Source organism: Gobio gobio (assembly GCF_949357685.1).
Source record: "Gobio gobio genome assembly, chromosome: 2".
Classification (NCBI taxonomy): domain Eukaryota; kingdom Metazoa; phylum Chordata; class Actinopteri; order Cypriniformes; family Gobionidae; genus Gobio; species Gobio gobio.
Window position 1 is genome coordinate 51,920,153 of NC_137098.1, and position 12,942 is coordinate 51,933,094.

The following is a 12,942-nucleotide window of genomic DNA, read 5'->3' on the forward strand; positions in this document are numbered from 1 at the left end:
ATATAGTAGATTAATACACTTATGGATAAAGAGAATGACCGTGAATGGAGAGTTTAAAAGCTGAAACTCGAATAAAACGTGCAAAAAATATTCAACAAATGACTGAATTATTCAAATGTGTTTGTAAAGTTGTCTAAATTGTCCTTCTGTAGCGGGACTACTTTTCAAGGTAAATAAACTTGGCTTTTTTCTATTTCTACAGTAGACGACAGCGTTTTACATATGACTAGACACGTGGCATCCTTTCATTGTTATCCCGGCGGCAATCATTTTAATAAATAGTAAGTATTTTACACATGCTTGGGTTTACCAGCTTTATGGCCATAGAATAAGATTTAAGATATTATATCACTTTTCAAAAGATGTTATTGTAAATGACGCCCTTTAACCTGCGTGTCATGCCCCAGATAGCAAAAAATATCGGCACGGCTTCTTTTTGCCGCCGGCCCTAAGCTGTCGGCTATAGGTGCGTCCCGCTGGCGGTGATGAAACGTTTGCCGCCGAATACGTCACTCCCATTTCTTGCGAGATGCCGCGGCCGACTAGCCGGCGGGCCGCCGGCTTCATTTTCTCTGGCGGTTGCCTCCGCCTAATGGACCGCGGCCGGCTGGCGGCAAGCCGCTGTGAAATACAAGGATTTCTACTCTCAAATTCGACCAGCCACGTTGGCTATGTTTGGCTTGTTGGGAAATAGAGTGGAACTGACAGCATTTTAACTAGTTCTCACATTTGAAGCGATTATAAAATCATAATAGCCTATATGTGAATTATATCAAATATTAGTTTTTTTTGCTCCAAAGCCATTAGGGTTTATAACAGATTCTTGACTCTTGATTCCATGATAAGGTTAGGTTTAGGAAATTACATTTAAATTTTCACTTGATTATTTGCATGTCGAGTGTGTTTAAACAGTGTTGGTCAATTTGACCCATAATGGATGTAGGCTAATACTTTTTTTTTTTTTAGCATAATAGGAGGGTTAAGAAAGTTTGAAAGTTCATTTTAGGATAACACTTATTTTTGTATTGGCCTTTTTTCTATTTCTTTTTGGACTGACTTTAAAATAGACATGACAAAAAATTAGAACTAACTTCATGACATTTTACTTTGTTTTCAAAACCCATATTTTTCTGAAAAACAAAAATATATTATTAATTATTTAGGAAAAATTCTACATTCATAAGACAAGAATAACTCAAAAGAAGCCCTCTAATATTACCTCTTATAAAGCTGATTTTTACAATATTTGAAACCCTCTCAAACATGAGGTCGCAAAACAAAAAGCTTACAAAAACAGAAACCTGAAAGCTTTTCAATTTCATGTGACTGCCTTAATATTATAAAGTATTTTCTATCTCAGAATTCTTATTTTTATTATTTATTTTATATACAGTGTTACATTTGTTGTTATTCTTTGTTCTACATATTCGGAACTGTACCACAATGCTTTATTATTTTTATTTTTCTCTCATTGTACTTTTTGTATTGTACTTGTCTATACATGTACTAATTTAAATAAAAATAAAATAAAAAAAAACAGAGAAGTACCTCCACCGGCCGAGAGGGGCAGTATACTTAAAAAAGACGGAAGACAAACCGGTAAAACATACAGATTTACCAACAGCGGCCGCTCATCACATGGTTTTAGTATTTGAAGAGAGGAGATCAGAAAATATCCTCGACTACGAGCGTTTAAGTAAGTACATGTTTCCTTTTTGTGTCACACAATATTATGTTCATTTTTGATGTATAGCTATACCGGTAGGTTGTTTTAATTAGTTTGTTCAGACACGCACGCTGATATAGTGCACAATACACAGTGTTAGCTAACACGTGCTGTTTCGCCTTTTTTACACACTGAGTTCAAGCATGTTCTACATGTTAAAATGTATCTAGCTACTGTAGGTAAGTTAGCCAAAGCTTTACATCTAGAAAGACTTAAGTTTAACTTTTGGTGTTTTCTAACAAAACAGAATGATGTATATAGGTTATTTAAATTATTTTGTTAGTCCGAACAAGCATGCTGCTAACGTTAGGTCAGTTTTAGCAAGTGTTAGCTAACATGTGCTGTGTTGCTACTGTTCTTCTAGCATTTAAGGTCATTTATGAGTTATTTCTCTGAACTGCTGTACTTATTATGTTTGAGGACAATGCAGTTTACTTGAATCACTACACTGAATGAATACATTTTACTGTTCCACATTTGGCTGACCAGTTTTTCCCCCCACAGCATAGCTACTGTATATTCTGTATTTAACGTTAACAATGCGGTTTTGTTCACATTTTCTTGCAGATACCTTGACCAGAGCACAATCGGTTATCTTCATCCAAGAGACCTATTGTTGGACAATCGTTTCGGCTTTCAAGGTAAATAAATTGTTAGTCACAATGTCTAGTTACTGGGCTATAAGGAGAAGAATATTGAAAGGAGTTGAGATGGACAAACAGGAAATTGCAGATGTTGGAAACTTTAACAGTATGGAAAATTGTGCCTGTAGTTGTTGTTATATATATATATATATATATATATATATATATATATATATATATATATATATATATATATATATATATATTAAAATAAAATATTTTTTATGTAGATTTCCAGAATGAGAACCAAGCCCTGAGGGAAAGCAATGCACGAGCAGGTGAGAACATGCACTCTTTCTTAAATTTTACTTTTTTGACTGTGATGTAGGTCCAAAATTACCAAATGCCTTTCATTTTGTAGCTTCGGATGACAGCGGCTCACTTCATGAGCAGGTGAAGCAAGTTGGGACAATGTTGACGACGTTTGCTCGTACTGGGCAATCAGGTACAACTTGCAAACAACACCTGTGGTTGTTGGTTTAATTCCCACTGGGGCCACCTGTACATGTAGTAGACCTAGTTGTAAATGTCATAGTTTAGTAGTTGAGGGACCAGGACTGACTGCTTTATTCTTTTATTCTGTGAACCCCTGTAGGTGCAGATCAGACCCTAATGCTGCGACGTCTTGGAGAGTTTGGCGATGTTGTGCATAGCATGGACAACAAAATGGACACTATGCTGCAACATTTCAGTGCCAATGTGTCTTTTGGAGAGTTATCCCTGCCAGGGGGTCTGTTACTCCCCCTAGACAACCCATTTGGCGTTGCTTGACAACAGTTTGAGGCAGGATAAAGAGCTCCAGTAAGTGTGCTGATTTTGTTTATAATGCTGTAGGGTAATCTAAAAAGTAAAATTTAAGATTGTACACTGCATATTCTACAGTCTGAATCACAGCCTGTCACATTTTTATATTTATGTATGAGAAGCTTCAGAGATATGTAATTTGTAACACTTTTTTGTATTTTCAGCTTCGGTTTTTGGCAATCAAATGTGGGAGGGACCTAAAGACAACCGTGTGGCGAATGCTTTAGAGTATCTTCTCTAATCACCTTTCCATTAATACAACCTGGACGGGTGTAGGGGATAAAGCATGTTTTAGAGACATGTTCCTGAAGACCATTGTTCAAAGTAATATATATATAAATATATAAATTTGTTATATATTTAAGTAGATGTGTGTGGCCTTATGACATTCACATGGAATGACAGATCTGTATTTTCTACAGGAGCCATCCGGAAGAACCCGGCAACCCAGGATGCCACTGATGAGGCGGTCCAGGTTAGCGCTATGCGTTACCTGAAAGGAGCATCTGATCGTGAAGGTGGAAAAAGACGCCGCACAGCTGAGAGGGACCCACAGCCGACCTCTTACACCTAGGCTGACTACTGACACCTGGAACCCTTTCTTTATCCTGCAGTCAGTAACATCAAGACCCCTAAAGAAGCCAGAAGTTTCAGGCTACACTCACCCAATCCACACTGTTCACTGTGGAAATTACTTTTTTTTTATTCCCTGTGACCCTGCCTTGAAGGCAGCTCCTTGGATAGATATGGGATGGCGAGGTTGTTTGTCCTTTATATAGGCGCACAAGAAATCACTGAAGATAAGCCAATTTGCGCTGCCTCATTCTGGAGGTCGGGGAAAACCGGAGAACCCATAGTCAGGCTTGTTATAATGTTCTGTTCTACTACTGTTCTATTCTTCTCCAGAGCTTTACTCTAAATTATTACCATTTATGCTATTGTTAGAAATGGCTTGTTAAATGTGATGTTATACCTCGATTTATTTGGTATCCTGCACATTCTTTGGTACCAAATATCCTCATTATTTGATATAATATTTAATGGTAATTCTTTTCATCCCAGAGCTGACCTATTTGTTATTAACAAATATTGTAAGTGTTATAATTTGCTTGTAAGGCTGTTTTTTTTTTTTTTAAACCAAAATTTAATTGGAAACATGCAGGTTCTTTAGTAAAAATGTTTTTTGTTATTTATAGGCCTATTTAAGCTTATTTATTGTCTGTTATATTTAATTTATATTATCTTGTATCATTGATAGTTAATGTACTTTGAAATGTGGAATAAAAATGCCAAATGGGAATTTATCTGGTTTGTTCAATTATTATCCATCATAAACTGCATGTTACAAATATATGAATAATAAATAAATATATATATTATTTATTACACAATAAGCGGAGGCAGATCGTTCGAAAAAAGCGTTTGCCTCCGCCGGGCCGCCTTCTGGTATAAAGGCGGCGGAACGGCGGTTTGCCTGCGGGCCGGCGGCGGTACGAAGGCGGTAGGAAGCCGGCTGCCGCTTTTAAAAAGCGGCTGCCGCCGGCGGTGCGCCGTCAAACGTGTTTGCGATTACGCAATTCTGACGCTTCTACAGCCGCCGGATCACCGCCGGTGGTCCGCCGACTCATTGCTATCTGGGGCAGAGGTGGTAAGTAACGAAGTAAAAATACTTCGTTACTTTACTTAAGTATTTTTTTCTGGGATCTGTACTTTACTTGAGTATTTTTTTTTTGCATTTACTTTCACTTTTACTCCACTACAATATTAAAGAAAAAGTTTACTTTTTACTCCGATACATTTCCCTATGCCCGCTCCAAGTATTTATTACACTTGCTTCCCAAACCAATGAAAAACGTGGTTTTCGTTTGAATAAAAAGAACGCGGAGGCGCCGCGACTCCCGCGAGCTCTTTGCTAGCATACGCTCACAATCGAGTCAGTTAACCATTGCGAAGATGGCCGCAGAAACCACAGGTGAAGGGGCAGCTCTCGCTGCCAGCAATGATCCAGAGATTCCCGACAGAGATCATCCATGGCCATATCTCAAGGATATGTTTGAATTCATTGAAGTCAAGGGAGATTCATATCGGCTGAAATGTCTTCTTTGCCTGCCACGGGTGAATGCAATATCAGCTTTCAAGAATTCACCCTCAAATCTGAAGAAACATATTGAGGTGAGCTGAGGTTAATGTTGTTACTATTGTTAGCCAAGTGATTTCATATTGAAATGTCAAACGTGGCTTGTAAACAGCTAGTTAACGTTAGTCAAGTTAGCTAACGCATATTGATAGCTAACGGTGTCTGTAACACACTAATATGCATTAATTAAATAATAAATAAGTTAATGTATGACTAAATCATTTATTAATGATCACTGCATAAGCAACTAATGAACATTCTATATGATTAATAGATTAAGTGATATATGAATTGATATTAATTAAATGTGTCATGTATTAATTCTCTAATAACTAAATGTTATATTAGTAGTGTAAATTAATATTGTGGTAATTAACATGAATTTACACTATTAGTTAATAGAATGTTATTAGAGAATTAATACAATATGACACATTTAACTATTAACAATGTAATGATTATTTAATCTATTAATCATATAGAATGTTCCTTAGTTGCTTATCTTGTTTGATGCAGCTAATTATGGAACATGTCTATACTGCGTTAAGGTGCTTCATTATCATTTGTTCAATTAAACCATTGCATATCACTCCCAAAACAACTGTTCTCTTTGATTATTGATATTTACAGTCAATTTGAATATTTACTTTTTACTTTCGGTACTTGAGTACATTTTAAATCGGATACTTTTGTACTTTTACTCAAGTGATTTTTGAATGGAGGACTTTCTACTTTTACTGGAGTCATTTTTTATTTAGGTATATATACTTTTACTTGAGTATAACTTTTGAGTACTTTTACCACCCCTGGTGTCATGCCATGTTAACCCAACAGCGCGACCTCCTCACCGCTCCAAAGACGTTTTTATTTGACACGTTCACATGGCTAAGCAAATATGAAATCGCCTACACAGAAACGACAGTGAAGAGAACTTTGCTGAACCCCACAATTACCTAGCCAGGTATGATATGAATATTCATGTTCAGTGGTTGTTGTTGGTAATATAAAAGTGTCAAAACAACAACAAAAAAACGCTTCTAAATATCTACTGCGTCTTGTTCTAAACTGCGCACAAGTATAAAGACAAATGCCCTATCAACACGATATTTTGCAATATAGACTTTGTTGAATTTGGATGTAAATGTGGTCGTCCTTCTGTAAATTAGCCTACATTACGTTATGCAAATTGTAGTTCTCAATGACCGGTAACTTTCGTTATTAAAGTAAATAACTCAAGTTACCTAGAAAACTAGTTTGTGTGTGTGTGTGTGTGTGTGTAAGCCCATATTTTAATCTTCAATATACAGCCACTTTTTGTTTGAGTAGGCCTACGTCCGACAAGAAGAGTGATGCTTTGTTGAAATAGTTATTTTATTTTTGTGTTAAAAGCATATCCTACATTTTCTTTACATGTTACCTCATTTCATATTAACATTTAGGCTATTCATTTATCAGACTTTTTTTTTTCTCACAAAGGAAAATAACAAGAAGAAGCAATTAATCTAAGGTAACCTAAGGAAACAATACAAGTCTACTGGTACGTACCAAATTTCCGTTAAACATTACAATAATAATACAATATTTAACAGTAAAACTTTAAAGGGATAGTTCACCCAAAAATGAAAATTCGAATGCCGAGATCTGCTTGGTTACAAACATTCTTCCAAATATCTTCCTTTGTGTTCAGCAGAAGAGAGAAGTTCATACAGGTTTGGAACAACTTGAGGGTGAGTAAATGATGACAAAATTGTAAATTTAGGCGATCTCTTTAAGTAGTGTATTTTTATCTAACAACCCTAAGTTGTATGGTAATTATAATAATAATAATAATAATAGTAAATTATAAATAAAACATTTTATTTGTAGTGCGCCTTTCTCAAGCTTAAAGCGCTACAACAGAACAATAATAACAATAGAACAATACATATAGGACAAAATAAGAAATCAAACAAGGAAAAAAATACATAGTAAAAAGAAAAAAACACCCAGTAGTAAATTATAATTGTAAATTAAATGTACTACTGTGTGTTTTTTCTTTTTTAAACAGTAATAAAGTCTACCAAGTCGAATTCCTCAAATTTGAATTCAAAATTGTGTGTACACTAAACAATGGCCTTTGTATGTTGTTGTATTATTCCCTAAAGGAACATAGGATGCATAGACGTATTAACAGTAGGGATAATCAGAGCCTTTGCATTCATATCACCTCTTTTGTTACAAGGGCTGAAAAATGGATAGATTTTCTCAGTAAAAGACTGACCAGTAAAGGAGTAGATAAGAGCCTTGGTCTCCACATTGTAGAAGGAGACCAGACCCTCCTCATAGTCCACAAACAACCCCACCTTCTGGGGCTTGTCTTTCAGGGAAAGGGAAAAAGGACTGGATTCATTAGCCATATATTCATCCCCATTCCTTAGCCATATACACCAAAATCCATTCTCTGGAGAGACTCTTATTTTCCCCTTTCTCCCAATGGACTCTCGGGCCATACCTAAATCCCATTCAGTCTTATCATCGACTTGGACCTCAAAGTAAAATCTCCCACAGGAAAACCCATCATTTCCCAGGACACAGGCAGAGGAGTCAAATCTCTCAGGGTTATTGGGAACATCTGTCCAGGTTCCACCATGACTCACTTGTTTTCCGTCTTTAGACAGGATGAGTTTAGGGTAAGCTGTGTTAGGGTCCAAAATCACATCCACTGCAAGAGAAAGACCGGTAAAGTTATTAATGCATTACGAGCAGCCCTGAAGGTCAAGTTTTTATTAATCCTATTTACAGTATCTTACCTGCATAAAGTTTCTGTATTGTGCTCAGATCTGGCAATGGAGATGGACCCACGCCGATGCATGAGACTTTCACTTTTCTTTTAATCATTCCCTCTTTCTTTGTTGAGGGAGTGCGAGTGCCACAGTCGGTTTTACCCAGAGTAAAGTAGATTTTGCCCTCTGTCTGAACTTTGCTTGTTGTCATTTTTGAAATCTCTGTTAGGGTGCCCTGCTGTGTTCTTAAAGTAACAGTTGCATTCTCTTTCGCAATCACTGAAGAACTTTTAGGTACCGATAATGTAAGTGAGGGAACAGAATCTGTATTAGTGCTGCCAAATACAAATATCCTATTGGCTGAAGGTTGTGGTGTTGGTATGAGTTTGAATCCTCGAACGACAGAAGTTTGAGCTGTGAAAGTAAATGTGAAAATCACTGGAATGTTTAAATATTTAGTGAACAACCAGACTGATGCAAGCCTTATTTTAGAGCAACACACACCATTAGACAGATGCAAAATGTTTTTATGTATTCAGGATTCTGACCCGAATAAAAAAAACAACATATATTTAAGCAGGCTTGCATTCACATTTAAAAGTGCAGTAAGCGATTTCACTGTTGATTTATTTGAAATCAACCTTAACAAAAATCCCTCCCTTTATTGCCCCCAAAATGCACAAACAGGCAACGCAAGAGTGGATGTTTTTCATCATAGCTTTGTGAAAAATAAAGCGAAGATGACGAACGAACAACAAGGAAGAACAAAAAATGAACACAGTACACAATACTATACAAGCAAGAGTTAGTAGTTAGTCGCTATAGCAGCACACCAGCTCCAGACAAACACTGACCCTCAAAACTGTCCTGTAACTATAGCTAACATTACAATAAAAACATATCTTGGTTCTGTGAATCAGCAAAACCAATGTTATTCACGTATTGAGAAGATACAACGCAACCTCAGCATCCCTTTTGAGGCCTTCCTGCTTAGGTCTCTCCAGCGCTGGAAAGCTTTTCTAATATTATTGCGGGTCCTAAAGCTCTTGCCCGATCATAACCCTTCTTTTTCAAGTGATATTGCTCTGACCTTTTATCTTTTGTAATGTCTCTCAGCCATCTCTCTTTCTACAGTCTCCTCAAATCCAGGGTTTTCTCTGGGTCAAAAATAGTCTTTGTGGTGGCTGACAGACATGGTCATCCACACATAGTAAAAAGTACCCTTTCCACACAATCTGCGAGCCCAATACTGACAATAAATGTAAAATAAATGCAAAGATGCTTCTCTTATTTTGAGACCTCAGATTATGATCGCTTACCTTGATGTTTGTTTCTTTTATTCCTTTTTTTTTACCCTGTTTACATTGTTTACTGATAATTGTTTTTGTATGTAATCATTTCAATATTAAAAAGTAGCATTAAAATGTTAATGAACAAATAGTCTAAATTTGTACCATATAAAATTTATTAAAATGAGCAGCTAGTTAATAACAGCTTGTTTCGTTCTGGTTTTACCTCACTCCAGTCTAAACTAAATAATTTTTTAGGTATTTTACACATTGTCAAATAACCTGAAAATACTGTGGATTATCAAGACAAATTTTTTCTAAGTAAATGATTATACACCGATTTGTGAGTTCAGTGTTGGACAGATCAGTTGTTTTAACCAGTCATTAAAATGACTGTTCAAAAGACAAATTTGGTCGCGAATCTTATATTAGCGGATGCGTTGTGTGTGAATCCTGGCTGATAAGACATTGCGAAAGATTTGTGTCAACACAGAAAACACTTCATAACTGGAAAGGATTTTTTGTTTTGTTTATTGAAAGCATGGTTTATTTCAGATGCGTGTGTGGAACACTTGACAGAGAAGAGGCAACATTTTTGAGAGCAATCCACACCCAGCGGTAATTCAGGTGAAAAGAATTGTCTGAATGCACCACGTGTAACATGGATTTGGTCCTCCGACATATTACCATTGTGTCAGTTCAGTTGATTTTTATTAATATGTGCGAGTGAGAAAGGGCTAACTGTGCGTTGGTCAAAGTGGCCGGAAGTCATTAATTTTCAATGGCGTCTTGGACGATTTGGGCATCGAGGAGAGTTGAAATCAGGTCAACTTTATGGTGATGAGCTATGACGCGGTTCGGCGGCAACCAATTGGAATGTAGAAGTGCTCTGCTTGAGCGAAATCCAGAGAACGCAGTCTTGCAAACTTTGGTTCTGACCACATTAGTTCCCAAGCAAAATGGAGGAGAGGTTGATCATTGCTGTGAGGAGTTCCCTATCATTTACGACGTGATCATTCATGGTGATGTGTAATTTGATAAGAAGGCGCGTAACACTATTATAGGCAACATATTCACGCTAGAACGCTTGTTTTTCAGCGGGAATGCAATTCATTCTTACTTTCACATTTAAAAGATTTCATGAGGATAACTTATACCCCACTTGTCTGCCAATCAACATGCTTGTTTGCTTTGCGCCTCCTTTAAAAAAAAAAAGACCAAGCATTCGATCTACGTCAGAGAGTCCACGAGTCCATCTTTCTCCAGCGATGCTGCAGGAAAAATTCTGAAATCTCGCCACCCCATCTTCAGTGAATCTACTGCTGATTGGCTACAAGTGTGTTTGGTCTGATCCACTTTCAACAGCAGTTCTCAGAAATTGCTTACTGCACCTTTAATAGCAATTTAAAGTACCGGTACTTGTTTGGAAATCTCTCAGTGGGCTAATTGTGGATATTCTTGAAGAATTTGAACATGATTATCCTCTTAAATCATTAGGATCAAGTCAGTTAGAAATAGGATCAATGTAGCTACAGTACCCAACAAGTCTTGATTTTTTCTTTATCATTATCTTTTTTTTTTAATCATGTCTCATGCTGGTTTTGCACCATTCAGAATGGATTGAGTATGCTGGTCCATATATACACTTACCTCCATAATGCTTACTGATCTCATGGATTTTTTTCAGTTCCTTGTTGACTTTTTCCTTGAGGCAAGTAAGAGCTTTCTCCAGAGTGCCTGTGTTCAGAAGATCAGTGTTAATGTTGATGTTCGTCCAGGTCTTAACGTGTGGAGGGCTGCACATAGATGAGTAAACCTGGAGCAATGCAGAGGAAGAGAATTGCTTCAGAATGAGGAGCGTTGTGATGTGATGTGAGCAGAGAGACAGACACTGACCTGTAGGAGCTGCAGGTGATCCTCAGTGTGTGAGAGCTGCTCCAGCTCAGTGTCTTTCCTCTTCAGCTCAGTGATCTCCTGCTCCAGCTCTTTAATGAGCTCTTCAGCCTGCTCCTCTTCTGCTTTCTGCTTCTGCTCCATCAAATCCAACAGCTCAGACTGACATCTCTCAATGGAGTGGATCAGATCAGAGAACAGCTCAACTTTATTTGCTTTATTTATCTCTCTGGTGCTCTGGTTATGTTGAGAAGAATATTAGACAGTCAAATCACAGTCAAACCATTCTTTCCATCACCTCTATACAGTTGATGATTGTATTCAAATAATAGGTCAGTCAGTTTGTATTTATAGTATTCTTATCGTCACTAACGACACACCTTGTTGTACTTTGCTGTGTTTTTTATCTCCTTAATCTTCTTATGTCTGTCCTGGATCATCACCTTGATTTCTGCCTGTGTCTTTTCCAGTTGAATCTGAGGACAGAAACAGAAAGCAATATTATGTTAATGCAAATGCAAAAAGTTTAAACATGTTCTCTTACTATACTGAACTGTTCTCTTACACTGAAAAAAAATATTTTTTTCTTTTGCAGGTTTTTGCACTCAGATTTTGAAAGTAAATTTCACAAATGGAATTAAAATGAACAAAGAAAATAAGTAATTTTAACTTGGCCAGTAAAAGGTTGAGTAATTTCTACATAATTGAAGTTTCCTTTGCAATACTTTTTACTCAAACAATATAAAACTAGGAGGATCTATTGACAGAAATGCAATATAATATACACAACTATGTTTTCAGTGGTGTATAAAGACCTTACATAATGAACCTTTATGTTTTTATTAGCCTTAGAATTAACCATTTCTATCTACTTTACAATGCTTTATTTGAATTATACTTTGGCAGTACGGTTTGTAAATCTCCCCCCGAAAACCGAAAACTAATGACTTGGTCAAAAGGAATTCTGCGTGTAAGCCTTTTCAGCCTTTCAGTGAAGTTTTCTGACTTTATTGATATCTCATTTTAAATCTGACTCCATTAATAATTGTATCTGACTCCAATTCTAAGTGACTCCATAAAGTGTGCTACATTTAGAGTTTATCAGCCGATTTTACGATTAGTTGCGATTTAATTTAGATCGTTGATTTTCTTTGTATCTTCCTAGTTTTTATATTCGTTCATCGAGAGACCCTAAATCGCAGAGAGACATGACGCGTCCGGATTTCGCGCGCTCACGGGCACAAAACGGTTACTTCTGTGATTAGTCAGAGGGTGTAGAGTGAATATTTTACCTTTAAGTGGTTGCACATGCTCACTCAACAAAAAGTGTAATTTTAGCAATATTCACGGACTACAACGTGCTAACCCAGCGATAGTCAGAAATCGGAATATCGCGCACGCTGCGCTCCATGCTTCAGTCGTGGCGTCATCGGTGTGATCTATCATAACCCTAGATTTTGCGGTAATAAAGGACTCTACATCGATCCATACTAGAATAATGATTTCGGAACCATACAAGAGAAATCAAGGTTAACATTTATTTTGGCCAGACAGGAAAAGTAAATACGTAAACAAGAATCCATGGTACACAACTGATCAGCGTAAAAACATAAAACACAATTGCAAAGCAATATGAAAATAATTTAAAAGACTCATCATGTCTGGCACATCTACATGCAGTTTGCAC

At 36.8% G+C, this 12,942-nt stretch overlaps 1 long non-coding RNA gene across 1 annotated transcript; it reads left to right on the top strand.

The window, feature by feature from the left end:
* Positions 1–1,493: 1,493 nt before the first annotated feature.
* Positions 1,494–4,477, top strand: LOC307142292. Its single transcript, XR_013818452.1, has 7 exons — positions 1,494–1,696; positions 2,294–2,367; positions 2,601–2,648; positions 2,732–2,815; positions 2,966–3,171; positions 3,339–3,498; positions 3,597–4,477. It is a non-coding gene; the product is annotated as an uncharacterized lncRNA (long non-coding RNA).
* The last annotated feature ends 8,465 nt before the right edge of the window (positions 4,478–12,942 follow it).